This window comes from Octodon degus, unplaced genomic scaffold, assembly GCF_000260255.1.
Source record: "Octodon degus isolate 3935 unplaced genomic scaffold, OctDeg1.0 scaffold00097, whole genome shotgun sequence".
Taxonomy (NCBI): domain Eukaryota; kingdom Metazoa; phylum Chordata; class Mammalia; order Rodentia; family Octodontidae; genus Octodon; species Octodon degus.
Window position 1 is genome coordinate 4,074,710 of NW_004524673.1, and position 11,407 is coordinate 4,086,116.

At 36.2% G+C, this 11,407-nt stretch overlaps 1 protein-coding gene across 1 annotated transcript in view; it reads right to left on the reverse strand.

Moving 5' to 3' along the window:
• Nucleotides 1-11,407, reverse strand: part of Cdh7 (cadherin 7) — a 158,009-nt gene that overhangs the window by 60,897 nt on the left and 85,705 nt on the right. The window lies entirely within an intron of this gene.

The window sequence follows — 11,407 nt, forward strand, 5'->3', positions numbered from 1 at the left end:
AAGAAAGAAAGAAAGAAAGAAAGAAAGAAAGAAAGAAAGAGATAAAGAGAAAGAGAGAAAGAGAGAAAGAGAGGGAGAGAGAGAGAGAGAGGGAGAGAGAAAGAAAGAAAGAAAGAAAGAAAGAAAGAAAGAAAGAAAGAAAGAAAGAAAGAAAGAAAGAAAGAGAAAGAAAGAAAGGAAGGAAGGGAAATAAAGAAAGAAAGAAAGGAAGGAAGGGAAAAGAAAGAAAGAAGAAAGAAAGAAAGAAAGAAAGAAAGAAAGAAAGAAAGAAAGAAAGAAAGAAGAAAGAAAGAAAGAAAGAAAATCATAGTTTTGTATGGAATTTATTAAATGTAAGGTAAGTGGTTGGGGAATGATAAGAGGATCTTGAGGTATCAGGGTTTCAGAACACAGCTTTGGCAGCAGGAACGGCATCCTTGAATTGTCCGGCCTCAAAGCGTAGCTGCTCTCCATGAAGCATCCGCATTTTCACCACCGTCACATACTCTGTCACACTTTCTGCTAGACAGCTAGCAATTATATTCTAGAATCATTTTGTTTCTAATTTTCTAAGATGATTCACATGATAAAAAGTTTCTGAAAGAGGTAATAACCTAGTCAAATGTTATGGAAGCTTACAAAGGTTGTAAGGGCAATTAAATGGCACATTACTCAAGCACATGTAGAAAATAAAAAAGCCTCATGCACACGACATGCAGAAAATGCGATCATCAACTGTTTCTTTCTCTAGCAGGTAAGTGACAGCTTGTTTCAATTTCATTCACACCACTAAAAAGTTTAGATTTTATGATTCAAAGCAAAAGTATCAGAATAACAAAGAACTTGACAGAAATTCAAATTATCAGATTCTAATTATTTACTTAGTTGTAAGTTGTTAACAAATAACCATTAAGGAAAATGAGCTAATCTGTTATTCTGAGAATTATAATTCAAATTTACCCTGTGTATACCCGCAGATGTATGCACATGTATTTAGGCATGTATATGTTCCAACTCATCCACAGAAGAATGTAGTATCAGTGAAAATATACAAAAATGTAGTTAAACACAATGCATATACAGACTACAATATTTGTTCAGCCACACAGTACAGAATATAACATAAAATATAAATGAATATATATTGTTTATAGCTACATGTACTATGTCACATATGCATGACTTTTTACACAAAATATAACACACTTAGTTACATATACACATATATAGTTGTAATACAAACATTACATGAAGAGGAAACAGGGCTTATTTCTAGTTAAAACAAGAGTAAAATGCATATATCAATATGCTAAAATAGGTTTGTAATCTCTAGATAAAAGTAATTACTGAAATTTTTAGTTAATATTTGCCTCATCCTCTAGATTGTAGACTGTTTTGCTTTTCACCATGAGTCCCAGCATCTATAATGCTTTGGGGACAAGGAAGACGTGTAATAAATTCTTGTTGAATTAGGGAAGGCAAATTAGACTATGCCTTTGACCAAAAGAATCCTATTTGTCAAGTAGAATATGCAAGTATATAAAATAAACAAGTATATTTTTGTTCTTGGCCAGGAAATCACTTCATAGCATGGTTCGTGGGAAGATTTTAAAGCCTAATCTAATGCCACATCCTGAAACACATGGTAAACAGCTGTGAACATCTTGCTAGCAAATTCAGTGATGTTTTATGAGACAGCCTTTTTTGTTTTCTCATGAGGCAAAACTAGATTCAGCCCAATGGTTTACAAAGGTGAAAATAAAAAAAATTTAAAAAGCAGGGAAATTATCTAACAGATCTGGCACCTCGCAAGAGGATTCAAGTCAGCAGATTCAGGGTGAGGCTGAGCAGGTGTCTTGAAGCCACATTAGGTAACTGTGATGCAAATCCTCTTTAGAAGAAACTTAGTCATTAAAGTTTTCTTGAGCCTCCATGTAAATCCAACATTTATTTGGGAAAAAAATAAAACAAATAACAATTATTTACCTAAAAGCATGTACTGGGAAACCTTAGTACACTTGTGAATAGTTTGAGTAACAACCACAGTTTGTACCCAAATTATTTATAAAGTAAATAATTAAAGGGGAAACTTGCATTGAAATAATAACTATAAAAATTAGAATTAAACTGGAATATATTAAAAACCTTATTTAACATTTGTTTTGAAATTAGTGTAAATCTGCAGTAATTGTTTTATGTTTTCAAAATTACCAAAACATTTACCCAGTATTTCCGTATGTGAGGAAATTATCCTCACATGCAAAGGAGTAATTTAAAATGTACTACAGAATTGAATGCAATAATTTAATGGCAACTTTTTAAAAAAAAAATCTAAAAGGTAGAAATATGAGATACAAACATCTGGATGCTCCAAATTCATGTGAAAAGACAGTGTTATGTATGATTAGGTGCTCTAAAAGTGATTTTGAAAATAGAGCAGTAAAAGAATTCATACAAAAGGTATAAAGCAAAAATAGACAGAAGGAACTGCTACATAAAAATATTTTCAGAGCATATCAGAATTAGCCAGCCAGCCCAGCTTTCTAAAAGTGGGGTGGTGTGATGGATAAGATTGTTAAACAAATTGAAGAAAATGTTCTTGCAATAAAATTTTAATTTCTGTTTTTCTTTCTCATTATTGTTTTCTACATGCATAATACATTCTGCAGCTATTAGATTTAATTATAGGGGTTATACTTGAAGAAATTGAAATAACAAATGAAGAAAATAAAGGTAATATCTAAACCGCTTCCTTTCAATCTTTGAAACAATATGTAATTGGATCCCTACAATTAGAAATTTACCCCAAACACTGCCACGCGGTAGTCCACAATAGCAAGTAACCGTGAGTGCTAATATGACCCAGGAATTAAAGCTCCACTGATTCAGAAAAATAGAACATGTTTTAATCACACATGGGAAAAATAATTTGAAAGTAGAAGGGGATTTATTAGGGAAAGGGAGGGTGGCAGTGGGGAGGGAGGAGAGAGGAGATTCATGGAGAGAGGAAAGTAAGAGAGGGTGAAGGAGAGCTGGACATAAGGCATGATGCAGGCAATGCCACAGGGGAACCTACACATTTGTGTAATTAATATGCATTAATCCTAACTGTTTAAAACATTTGAACAAGAATCAGCACCTAGTAAGCACTCTGAATATTTAATAAAAGCTCTACATTAGATTTTTTTTAAGTACCACAAATAAAATCCAAGTCACACAATTGTAAGCTGCCAAAACTATAGTGTGGTGTGCTGCTTTTTTCATCTGTCCATTGACATCAGTGTCAGAGATGCTAGGTATTAAAATTCTTTAAATTTATTATGACCAAACATGGTAAAATTTAGTATTTGTCTTGGTTATCTTTCTCCCATTGCTGAGACAAAATACTTGACTCAAAATTAAGGAAATAGAAGCTTATGCAGCTCCCAGATTGCGACAGTTTTGATCTATAATCAGCTGACTCCATGGTAAGGCGACACAGCACAGAGGCAGTAGTGCAAGACAGCAGAAGACAGCAAAAACAGGAACATCAAGTGACAGGGGTGAGCAAGTTTATAAGCAGGATACCCACCCTTGGGTGAGTACAGCATTCACACTATCTCTGTGACCTCCTCTTGCACAGGCTCAGATGTTTGCAAAGTGATGACCCTGGACCCCTGCTGAATCATTCATTTAAGATTCTAAACTTCTCAGTTCTCAAGTAGACTCGATGAATCAACCAGTACAATACACCCTTTTTCAATCTGGCAACCAGACACATTTTTTTAAATTGGTCTCCAGATACAATGACATACTTATTCTTACTGTTTTACAACTTGGACATAATAACACAGGTTGACAATTTTGAAGAGCCAGTATTGTCTATCAACATTATATTATGTTAGAATCAAAACATTCTGCTCTCAAACCCACAAAGGCACAGGCATATAACCCTTTATGCAAAAGGCATGTAGTCCATATCTAAGAGTTGCTGAAGTCCTGACAATCTCAGCATTGCAGAAAAGTTCAAATCTCTAGTCTCCTCCAAGATGTAAGCCAAACTCTTAGCTGCAAGCTCCTGCACAAATGAAAACTTATATACTTTCAACATTCAATGGCAGAGGATAAACATTTTCATTCCAAAAGTTACAAACAGGGCTGGTCTGATAACTCAGTGGACTAAAGCACCTGCTTAGGCAGAGTGCAGTGCTGGTATATTATGCCGGGCCAGCTCATGATGTGCACTGAGATGGTGATGGAGACTGGGCATGGCGACATGTGCCTGTAATTCCAGCATTTGGGAGGCTGAAAACAGGAGAATAACTATGAGTTCAATCTACACAGTGAGACACTGTAGACCCTGTCCTAAATACAAATCAAAAAAAAAATATTACAAATGGGGATACAACGGATTGGGACCAAAGCAAGTTCAAAATCCAGCAGGGCAAACATTAAGTCCTGTAGTTCTTTGTCCAGTGTCTGAAGCAACCTGTGGCAAACTGAGTGCCAAGGGGCTTGAATGACTCCACTGCTGTGCACTTCTTGTGGTTGTAGCTCCTATGGCTTCTGTCTTAGGTCTCCTTTGCTCCCTTCTTGCAGCTTTCCTCAGATGACCCATGTTCCTGATTTCTCTAAGCATCTGGAGCCTCCACTGCACCTCTGGCTTCACACTCAGCTTCACACAATGCCTGCTCAGTGGCACACTGTCTAGACTCCTAGGCCTTCTCAAATCAAGGTTGAAGACTTCAACTTCATAACTTTTGTCTTCTGCATGCACATAAAAGCAGTACCACAAGGATAATACCATAGTTTGCTGCCAGATCGAGCAGGAGCCAGGATTTTTTCTCTCAGCTATAGGGGTTGAGGGATCACTGACACTCTGCACCCATTTCTGAGGAGCTAATTTCCTATGCCGTTGCCATTCTGGAATGTCTTCTGGAGCTTTCTTCTCAAAACAGTTTTTCACTTTGCAGTTTTGAGGCTGTAAAGGATGGAGACTGTGCTTCTTGTGATGCCCTCAGGCCATCTCTTGCATTGTCCTGTTCCTTCAGCCCAATCAAGATCTTGGATCTATCTTTTCAGTTCACAGTTTTCCTGGAACTTTTTTTCTGACCAAACTCAGTGTTTCAAACATCCTTTTGGGTTCTTTGCTCTTGATTCTGAATATAAGTCTGGCTAAAAGCCCTCCACAATACACATGCCACCGCTTCCACCTCCAATTGCCTTGAAACTTCTTCTTCCATATTAATCAGTCCACCACCTTTTTTTTTTTTTTACTGGAAATTGAACTCAGGATCTTGTGCTTGCCAGGCAGGCACTGTGATGCTAATCAACATCTCTGGCCCCTTCCATAGCCCTTAATCTTAGTCTCAGGCAAAGTCTGTAGATACAAGCAAAATGCAGACCGTTTCTGCCAAACCTTGTCTATTCATCTTCTGAAGTCCAGCAGCCAATGTAGTCCTTCTTCCTAGCAGAAACTTCCAAAGACTGGTCATTAAAGATATCATTTCTATCAGCCTTCTGGCCTTTTGAGCTATGTCCAGAAACTCTCATTCAGAACAACCTGATCTGTCCCAGCACTACTGTTCCAAGCAACAGCTCAGAACCTTTCCAAACTCTTCTTCTAAGCCATTTCCAAAGGATCTTGAATCACGTGATCAAGAATAGTCACTGCAATGACCCCTTTTCTGGTACCAAATTTTGTCTCAGTTACTTTTCTATCATTTCTGGGACATAATACCCAACACACAAAACTGAGCAAGGAAAGGTTTATGTAGTTCACAGTTTGTGGATTTTTCAGTCTATACTCCACTGGCTCCAGGCAGGTTAGCATGGGACAGGAGCAACACTTAAAGATGACAGAGCACAGAAAAAATAGCAACAGCAAATTTCTTCCCTTACATTGCATGCAGGCTACCTGCTCACACCAACTCTGTACCCTCCTCTTCAACAAGCTCAGGATACTTAAAAAATTAGGAATTTAAAAAAAAATTAGAAATTTAGCCCCCTGCTTAGTTAAGCACCTAAATATCTCAATTCTCAAGTTGACACAATGTACTAAACATTAAAGTATTAAAATAAAATTATATCTAATTTAAGAGTCTGAAAATCTTTCATTTTTGTTTTGTTTCTTGAAATAAGGTCTCACTATATATTTCAGGCTAGATTTGAACTCACTATGTAGTCCGAGTTGGGCTTAAATTTGTGGCAATCCACCTGCCCAATCCCAAGTGCTGGGATTACAGTCATTTTACACATCCCTGGGTAAAGGGTCTGAAAATTTTGTGTAAGGGATGAGATAGTAAATGTTAGGTTTTGTAGCCTATATCTTTGCTGGATGTAAAAAATGAGTACAAATATGCGCCAATAATACCTAATTCATGAAGCCAGAGATTTAAATTATATATCATATTCACAGATCCCAGCACACTTTTCTTTGGATTTTTATCAACAATTTAAAAAAATGTGAAGCCATTCTTAGCTCATATGTTGAATAAAAACAGGAAGACAGTGGTTTGCCAACTCTTGATGGGCAGACTCTCAAATAGTGAAGCTAATATTTAAGGACTGCTATAACTGACAACAGTAGTGTCTCTGTAAATCTAACTGGTCATCTTTTTTCCCCCTTTTGACATAGTTTTAATGAACTATTAATTATAAAGAGCACTTGTTATCTCCTCCAGCACATACCAGCTACTGTCTCTTTCTTCTCAGCTTTGTCATTATTCTTACTGAAATCTTTTAAAGAACATCATCTTTATGAATGTTGCCCTATCCACCAATACAATAACAGAACCACTGGATAGTAAGACCTTGCAAGGAAGAACTATTTTGTTCACATCTTTAACATAAATTTTGAAATTGCAAATTTAATGTCTTTTGAGTGGAATATGTATCCTCAAAACTTTTTATGTGGCCATTATAACCTTCAAGGCAACAGTATTAGGAGACAAAACCTTTACTAAATTTTGAGGGTCAAGGAATCATGATTGTACCCTGCTCTCTCATAACTGAAAGCCCAGAAAAATCTCAGTCCTCTGGTATGTAAGGACGCAGAGATAAGATAGATTTCTATCAGCCAGAATGATGGCTGTCACTAGAAAGTAAATCTGCCTTGGGCTGACCAGATAGCTCAGCACTTGCTTAGGCAAAGAGCAAGGACTGGGGTTCTATGCCTGGTACCACAAGCCCTGCTAGCCCCACCCCCTGTGCACACTGTGAAGGAGATTGAGACTGCACATGGTGGCGTGCACCTATAATCCCAGTGTTTGGGAGGTTGAAAACAGGACGATAACTATGATTCTGATCTATATAGACCCTGTACTAAATACTTAAAAATAAAATAAAATAAACCTGCCTTGATTTTGAATTTCCTAGCCTTCAGATCTCTGAGAAAGGCTTTTTTAAACAGTCAACAAGAATTGATTGAATCACATGTCAAAAGTTTAAATGAAATGTCAAGTAGAAAAAGGACACATTGTCAAGAATGAAGTGGTACATATGCTTGAAACAACGGTGTATATTTTCATTATTTTGAGGAAGGTAAATGGCAATGTGTTTTTTATTGTAATAATTTCTTATTTAAACATTCACTATGCTTACTATTTTTCATTGTTAGTCAAATAAAATGATCACAATGAACAACTATATGCTTTACTTACCTGATCTGACACCATGCAACTTTTTTTAAAAAATGTATTCAGTATGGGTCTCACTACACAGATCAGATGTGCTGTGATTCTCCTGTTTTCAGCCTCCCAAGTGCTGGACTACAGGTACATGGCACCATGTCCAGCCTCATTCACGACCTCAGTATGCCCTGGGGATGGGGCTGGTATGACATGCTCGGAATTGAACCCCGGTCCCTGTGCCTGCCTTATGTGGCACTTTAGTCTGCTGAGTTGTGTGACTGGCCTTATGCAACTTCTGCCTTGTACCCAGAGTCAAAATAGTATAAGTTAGACAGAAATTAATATATACTTAGAGAAGGATTGGTCTCTCAAGGAGGTCAGCACAAAAAAATAGAGACATCAGAATTGTGGCTAGAGATCATTTCAAGATGAGCAGCAACCTGAGATCATACTGGAATTTGTACTACCTGGTCCAGTGGGCTCAGCCAGTCATCAACCACATAGGTGGGGACCAGAACATCCAGATCCATACTCCCTTCACTGCCCAAAACACCATTGTTCTTTCCATATACCTGTGTGACATGACTCATTTCCTCAATAGATCAACATTAGCCAAGGGGCTAAACTTGTAAGCCCATACGTTGACTATAGTCCGACCCACATTATAACTATATTGTGATTTGCTGTACAAGTTACTCCTGCAAAAGGGCTTCAGGAACCAAGTATTCCACAGCCCTTCTGGAAGTTCAGGAGCTATTCCTCTTTCCTTATTGACAATGAAACCTTATTGCCTCCGTTGTTTCATTCCTAGACATTGGGAGAGCATGATCTTGGCACATTTGACACCTTAGAGATCACAAGTTAGTTTTTTCCTATATCAAAAATTTCATAAAGGTAAATGTTTAAATAAATTCTAGACAGTGAAACAGCTAGGACAACTAATGACAACAAAGAGAACTTGCAGAACTGCTTTAGAAGGTGGTGAGAACAATAAGGTGAGTGTATTTGAGGTGAGGAGAGAGTGCTTTGAGGATGGTTAGTAGCAATGTAACTTGTATTAATTTGTAAAACATTCTCCATATGATTTGAAGATAACTTGTATGTTGTTTTTGTTACAGCAGCCTGACTGCATTCACACAGTACTCTTAATTGATGTGACAACTAAATAATGAGGAGTCATAGAAAGTTCATAAAGCCTATATTTAAGGGACACAGAAACACTGTCAACTTGTGGCCCTGTGTGCCTCATCTGTTCTCTTTCTGCTCAAATAATCAGACATTCTTCCATCTCTAAGAGCAAGAGGGCCTTGTACTGCACATTATCAGGTCAAGGCACTCGATAGCTCACCAAGCTAAAAGGGTTAAGTTTTTAGTAAATGTACCTAGAACAGTGATTACTTTTGTAGTCACTATATAAATATCTGCTGATGAATATAGTATGTCACTATATTCTTATAGTCTTAAGCCAGTTATTATTAATATTAGCTCTACTATATTGTACAAAAATAGGTAATAAATGCTACATTTTTGATGGACAAGATTCTCATTGTCTATGTGAACTGCCCAGTGAAATCATAGTCAAAATGAAATTTTAAAAAAATGAAAAACTATGAAAAAAGACTATGTCTTTCTCTTCTTTGTTTTCTCTTTGTTACATCAATCTATGTTGGATAAAGTCAATTTACAATATTCAATGTTTCAGTTAAAAAAAAATCTAACAAAATAGTAGAAGTGTTATCACTGTTTTAGATTTTCCAATACTAACACCTAAGTTAAGATGCAAGCTTTAATCTGTTTAATAAGATCACTGCCTCATGGTTTTCTCTTCCCATATAGGTAAGCTCTCACTAAGCTCAAAGACCTCTTTTTCCTCCTGGCACTATTGGCCAGTAGTGTTCTTGATGTTTTAGGAAGTGATCCAAGTTAAATCCTTCTAGAAATTTTTCATTATGTTCTCTTTAACTTTAGAATGCTATGGGGCTGCTTAGTGTATATACATGTGCTTATGTATTAAATATCTTATGTTTTAGTTGCTTTTGTATAAAAATTCTATTACTGTCATCTTTCTTTAAAAGTGTTTCCTCCCTCTAGAGACTACCACTGTTTTTTAGATCAAGCATATCCCACAGTACTCAATAGCTTCCGTACTCTTTTGATGAAATGAATATAAATCTTACGTTTTTCTAAGTAGATGAGTTTAAGTGTGACCATAACTAGAGGAAAAATAGCACTATATTATAACTATCTTTTTATGATAACTTTAAATGAATTTACTATTCAACCACCTAAAAGCAATGTACAAACCTGGATAAAGTATACCATCAAAAGTAATTCTGTACATTTAAATCAAATAAGATGTATAAAGTTTTGTTGTTTTTTTTTTCAAAAGCAAAACATAGTCTTCTTATTCTGTACAACTGCGCTAACATTCTTTTTTTATTTCTTCCTTGGGTTTTGACAAAGAAGGTTCAGTAGGCCGGAGAGATGGCTCAGTGGAATAAGCGCTTCCCTGGCAAGCCCAAAGGCCTGAGTTCAACCCCTAGTTCCACCAAAAAAAAAAAGAAAAAAAGAAAAGAAAACTTTAGTGTTTATCTCAGTTTGGACAGAGTTAGACAGGTTTCCTCATATCACCCTTTTTGCAGAACATTTACTATTGAAAACGTGTCCATTGTGCGCTTTTTTTTTTTTTTTTCAGACCTGGAGATTAAACTCAGGCCCTTGCACTTGTCAGGCAAGTGCTTACTTTGGCCCCTATGCATTCTTTTTCTTTCTCTTTGAGATTTAAATCTTCTTAAAGCCCCTTGTCATTTTTACAACCTAGGACTGTCTTCCTCAAGCACCTAGGAATAATCATTCTGAAATGTAACTACCAAAGAAGGCAAGCCTACACCTCTGGTTTTCTATAGAGGGGTAAGTTCCTGATTTCAGAGGGTTCCTGTACCACCTTTACAAGATTACTGTTCATTTGGGGGAAGTCATTTAACAGACACAGAATAGCCTGTTACTTTTCTACTCTCTCAATCCTAGCTCTTAAAATCTCCCCAACTCTTTGTGCAGCATTGTCAAATGTAGACTGAATCTTATCTCCCTCTTCTACTGTAACAAACTGGAATAAAATCTACATCATCTAATTTTGTCTAGTGTAATTTCTGCTTTGACAACTGCAAAAGATTTTGTCTTGATTTTTTTGTGAATCATGAAATCTATAACCAAATTTGGACAAGAAATTATTTTTATAGCAAAGATAAGAAAAAGACAGTATATGAATAATAAATCTTATGCTTCTGTTTGAATGCATCCTGTTGATACCCTCAGCTAGATCTTTGAGCTGTGGGGTAGAAGAGATCTTGAGTCTGGCCAGCCCTGTGCGTGTTTTCAAGGGTGACTGATTCTTTTATATCTGTGTCATTATGCTAGAAGCTTAAGACAGGGAACCAGAATTATATACTCAATATTGTCTTGAATAAAATAGAGTTTCATGGATTGTTGAATGAATATAAAAATTAAGGCCAAAGAAATTGAATTCAACAAAACAGAGTAAAACAAACTTAGAACATTCAAAAAATATTAGTGTGCATCTCCAAGCCCATTTTATGTTTCTAGAAGATATATATCTCTATCTCTATCTCTATCTATATATTTATAGATAGAGATAGAGATAGAGATATATATTCAGGACACTGCATAAACAAATATTCACATTTTGTGAACCATTTCCAGTACAGAGTGCTCAGAGTACTCAGTACTCTTATTATTAAATTTAGATAGGCATATTAAAAATAATAGTAGGAGTGTTTTGAACATAAAGCACTAAATAA